We start from the raw sequence: 6000 nt of genomic DNA, 5'->3' as shown, positions 1-6000 counted from the left end.
ATGTATAAATGGTGGATAAATGCAACAAAGTGTTTGTGTGTGGGGTGGGGGGGTTGTCTTGTCTTGTGCTTTGTCAGTTTTACGTGTTGTGTGTCATGTTTTGTCTTTTATGTCCCCACTCTCGTCCTGCACCTTGCCCTGGTGAGTGGGCTTTCATCCAAGACAGGCCATAAATTGGTGTGTGTTTTCTTTTTGTTTTTTAAATAAAAAAAACATGTAGGATGCTCGAGGATCTGTATGTCTTCCATTATGACGAGGTTAGTGGACTTGGTCGTCAATCTATTTCTTTCTACCCTCGAGGTTGTAACTTGTCTTCTTTTGGCTGACAGATTTGAATATAAATGAAACACTGATGCAAAAAACAACCTTTTGTTCATATGTACAGTTTATTAGAATTTTTTTATTTTAAGTTTTTTATAGCTTCCCATAGCTATTGACAAACTTGGCTACGTTGCTAGTGTCGCTCATCACTGCTTGTTACAGATTCACCTTCAGGTTGACTTTGCCAACCTGAACTTACAGCAAGTTACCGTACAGGTCACTTCCACATACTGGGTTCACACTGCCAACTTTAATCACCCCTGTGTGCCGTGTCGTTACGGTAGCTCCTTCTTTTTTTTCAGAATCAGAATAAAACTTTATTGCCAAGTCAGACATATTCAGGCAAGATAACTTGACTGCGGTTAACACCGTTGGCAGCATTTGTTTCTACGGACGCCATTTCGTGGAGGAAGGATGACACTGGGATGGAAGAGGGAAAAAAAGGCATCTTCCCACTGTGTATTAAATACACAGTGTCATGGTACAAAAAACACCTCAGCACAGAAAAGCAACATATAAACAGCAAAACAACATCACAAAGAAAACTTGCATCTTCTGAGTAGTAGCGTGCCATGCAGTAGACGGCAGTCACTTCACTCTATTTGGAGAATCGGGAATGACTTCTGATGGGAAGTTTGGCTGACAGGTGCTCAATATGACAGCCATGGCATTTGTATTTTTGTTCCAGCTGTTATAGTCAACATGAGTTAACAAAGGCACACTAATGGCAGATGTGGAGACGGTCCACTGTTGTGGGTTGGTGAGTTGACCAAGATGTGGCTAGCAGATTTATTTTCCCAGATTTCTAAACAGACGTGATTTGTATTGCTTATCTAAAGAAGTACTGTAGGTATCTTGAAAAACCTTTTTTTCTGAACACATGATTTGTGATGATTCCAGCTGTACAACAACTCTGAAGCAGCACTGGACACCACCATGGAGGTTTATCCTCTGCTGAACAAGAACAAGTTGAAAACTGAACTGGCCCTCGTCTAGAGCCATCATGAGTTCAGGAACTGCGGTGGTTCTGTACCAGCTCTTCACTTATAATAATGTTGAGGACACCTCAGAGACGGTGGCTCTCTACCAGCTCTTCACAGGGAATAATGTTGAGGACACCTTCTCAGAGACGGCGGCTCTGCCTCAGATCATCATCACAACTCCTCTGACTACAGCTGCATCTGAGAGGTGCTTCTGAAGAGAATCAGGACCTTCCTCGGGAACACAGTTCACAGTTACTGTTCCGTTGTTTGGTCTGCTGCATCGAACAGTCTTCTAAAAAAACTACAAGTGGCTCAAAACAAGGCTGCAACACTTGTTCTTGGTTGTGTTGCAGAAATGCATGAAGGTCTCTGCTGGCTGAGGGTTGAGGGTAGGATATCTACTTATGTACTTACATATTTCCATAGAATTATTAAAACTCTGACTCTTAAATTTCTCTATAATAATATAACTCATTGTTCAAATATTCATTCATATAACACTCGAGAGGCAAATAGTGGTTGGGATATGTTACCTAAGTCTGACTCTATGAAGAGGACAGTACTTTGGTGTGGGTGGTGTCATCGGACTCGGTTTTAAGTACTTGACCTTCATTGGCCTGAATTAGCCCCGCCCCTTCATCTGATTGGTCAATATCTGATAGTTCCTACTTTCTGCCATAACTTTTGAATGGTTTGATACAGAGACTAGCTTTCATTTTGGCGTCAGCTAATGGGGATCCTTTTAAATAAACAAATAAACAAATAAACAGTAACACAGCATCATCTTCATGCGTTGGCCGTGCTCTCCACGGAGAAGAAACTTGTCAAAAACATCCCTGACTTTAACCAGAGTCATTGAGAAATGTGCTTCTCTCAAGGATAGAAGGACGAAATGTATGTACAAAAATGCATGTCATTATAATGTTGCTATTTTTAATGTCATTTATTCAGATATACTGATGTGATACTTTAGTACATTACTTGCTTGCTTTTTGGTATATGTCCATTTTGGAGTTTGATATAGCCCCCCCCAGAGAACTACACCAGCTGCCACTGAGTCCTATGTAGTTCAGCACCTTCTGTTTCCAATTTTCTACAATATTAGCCCATAAGAACACAGACCCATTTCTATCTGAGAGAAAAATATGTGGTGCGTAACACAGATGAAGTGGACCTATATGTGTAAGGAAGTGTCCAGGGTATTCAAAAGGCAGTGAGACACCTGTGTCACCATGATGGGTCATTGGGTTAGTCTGAGTTACCCTATTGCCACTGTTATATTTCACTGCTTCAACTGTTTTATTTTGGTCCTTAAATGATGTGTATAACGCTTTTGGTTGTTATAAACATGTTTTACACAAAGACTTGCCTTTACTTCACTCAAAAGTTGACATAGATGCACAGCATGCAAGAGCCCAGTTACACTTCAACCTTCAATTAATTGAACAACTTCTTGAGGGAATCAGTATCACATGTATTACAGAAAGAAAATATTAAAATCCTGCCTCAATATGCAGGCTATATGTGGGGAGTCTGTTAAAGCCATTTGTATGAAGAATTTTAATATATTGTGTGAATTGTGAATTGTTACTTTTATTATACCATGTAAACATGTTTTTGCACTGTTTTAAAGAAAATATCAGTGTGAGTGCATATTAAAAAGTACGGAAGAGTATTAGGGCCATGCAGGAGAAAAAATATTTGAGAGAAGAATTTTTTTTTTTATTGTGCCCTTAGAGAAAAAAAGTCGAAATGTCGAGAAAAAAGTCGAAATTTCACCTTTTTTCTCAACATTTCAACTTTATTCACGACATTTCGACTTTTTTCTCAAGATTTCGACTTTTTTCTCAAAATTGTAATTCAACATTAATCCCGACATTTCGACTTTTTTCTCGACATTTCGACTTTTTTCTCATAGTGTATAATAAAAAAAAAATCTTCCTGCTCTAAAATATTGTTGTTATTTTTCTCCTGCCTGGCCCTAATACTCTTCCATATTGATGTGATCAGCAGGACAGTGTGAGCAAATAATAACCAAATGTTCATTTCAGAGTAAACTCCATTGTAATAACAGAAAAAAAGAAAAAAACCTTTGCATTACTCAAATTGATATATTGGATTAGACAACACTGATTGAACTCATCCTCACACGATCCACCACACTTAAAATAGACACTGTCCTCTTCCAGGGACAGGGAGCAGCGTATTTTCCGCACCGGTGAGCGGCTCATTGGCTGTCTGCTGCCTTGCATATAGGAACTGTGTGACACCAGGGTGAGTGCAGGGCAGGAAGGATCGCGAGTTATCCTAAACATCTACTGCAGTTAACCATCTGCCATCAAAGCTTTTCATTTTGAAAAGCTTCCTAGTTCCCCAAATCCCTTGTCTGTAGCAACACCCTCTTAATAGAAGCTATCAGTCAAAGTAACCAGCCTTAACAAGACTTACCACACATAAAGCTCTTTACATTGCAATAAGAGTGTTTGCCTCAAGGTATGTTAATATTTAATAGAATTAAACTTTAACAATATTACTGTCTATACAACCCTGTGTTACTGCAAACCTTGGTACATTTTAATCTCAGGAATGAAGAGGGTGTGCATTATTCATTACATTTCACTCCGTTCACTGTGGCTTATTTTATGTTTTGCACAAATAAATTATTGTTTCACTACCTCCTAGAACTGTAGATATACTGTTCGCAAGACTGTTCAAAGGCACATTTTCAGTAAAACCTCATTTAAGATGTTTTTATCATGCTAAATATTCTAGTCTCATCTCGGGGTAATTATGTTGTTATATCCACTCCTGGGAAAGTTGCCAACTACCTCGAATGCTTTCTAATTTTGAAATTATCTTTCCAACTGTAGAACACTGAACTCCAAATTGTTTGGAAATGGTTTTTTAAGCCTTTTCCAGATTGATGCACGGCAATGTTTGCTTCTCTAAGTACACTTATGTCTTTCCAGGCGTACCTAATAAAGTGACCAATGAGTGTAAATGTTCACTTCAACTTATCCGAGTTTGGGGGGTTGCATGGGCACAAACCTGAGTAAAGAGGCCCAGTACTTCCTCTCTGTCCACACTACTGAGGTGTTCTCAAGCCAAGCTGAGAGAAAAGCATCTAACATACTGCCTGCTTTGAGAACCAAACACTTACTCCATTTTTAGAAGGAATGAATAGCCCATATCAGACCCATTCTGGTCTGCAACTTATCCAACCTTTCTCAACAAATTACTGATAATCCAAAAAAGATTCTTAAGAACGATCTCTCAGTCTGGTAGACACGAACCATCCGCACCTCTTTTTATGAAATATTCACTATTATCCATTCATAAACTTAATGTTTTTCACTCACACTTGTTTGTGCATAAGTTTATCAATAGAAAACAAGATCTTCCTGTCACTTTCCAGCAGTTTTTTTTTTACTTTTTCATCTGATTTTAATTCATATCTAACTAGACACAGTGGCTTCTTCATTTACCCTTCTGTCCAACATCTGGTCATCAATTTAATATTACATTTAGATCCAAAACTCTGGAATGTGTCGCTGAAGTCAACATTATCTTTTACCTACCTATCTATTACCTTTTACCTTACCTTCAGAAAGTTATTAAAAAAAACATCTTATTCTGTCTTAACCTTCAATGTCTTTATCTTTAATGTAATCCAGACCTTGTAACCATGTTCTCTTTGATGTTTATATTTATCATTTTTTTAATTTGTTGTACATTATCTTTGAATGAATGATGAAATTAAATAAAATACAGTACAATTTAGAGAAAAAAGTCGAAATGTTGAGAAAAAAGTCAAACTTTGATGACAATATTGATTTGAAACACATATCACACGTATGCAGTTGCATAACTCCAAGGATGTAAGTTAGTTAGTTAGTTACAGCTGCTGCTGCAGAGCTGTCAGTTGCTTTAACTGGATCTGATGGGCCAGAGGAGACATTTCCACTTTATTCACCAAATTATATTTCAACATTAATCTCGAAATTTCGACTTTATTCACGAAATTTCGACTTTATTCATGAAATTGTATTTCAACATTAATCTCGACATTTCGACTTTTTTCTCAGAGTGCTGAATAAAATAAATCTTGCCCTCTCAAATATGTTTTCTCCTGCCTGGCCCTAATACTCGTCCGTAGAGAACAGAGTTCAGTTATCATGAATATTAATATTGTTGCAAGCATTAAAGAAAATACATTACCTTTCTCATACTCGGGTGCAGTCCTGTGTAATTTAGCTACTATCTAGGGGGGTAATCTAGTGGCTACAGTGGAGGGCTTGGGTCCCAGGTTCAAGCCCCAGAATGGCAACCAAGATGAACCACCTTGGGCCCCTGAGCAAGGCCCCTAATTGCTCTGTTTGTTTTCGCTTTGGATAAAAGCGTCTGCTAAATGACAGTATTATTTATTTACATCTAGCTTCCGTAGAATCCCTTTTTTGGTTCAAACATGTATGGCTGAATCACCACATTAATGTAAACTTACAATTCCATATCATATGAGAGTTGGAGCCAGAGCAAGCAAATATCACCTGAGAAAATGAGAGTGACTGAATGTCATGAAAGGGACTGAACTTACCGACACAGGAGCTAAAAATTACAAAAAACTCTGCTGTGTCACTTTCAGGGTTGTTTTTTAAAAACCTTTTTTTATTTCTCTCTATTTTATAGATATTCTTTT

Source organism: Cololabis saira, chromosome 7 (assembly GCF_033807715.1).
Source record: "Cololabis saira isolate AMF1-May2022 chromosome 7, fColSai1.1, whole genome shotgun sequence".
NCBI lineage: Eukaryota > Metazoa > Chordata > Actinopteri > Beloniformes > Belonidae > Cololabis > Cololabis saira.
This window is presented reverse-complemented; position numbering follows the sequence as displayed.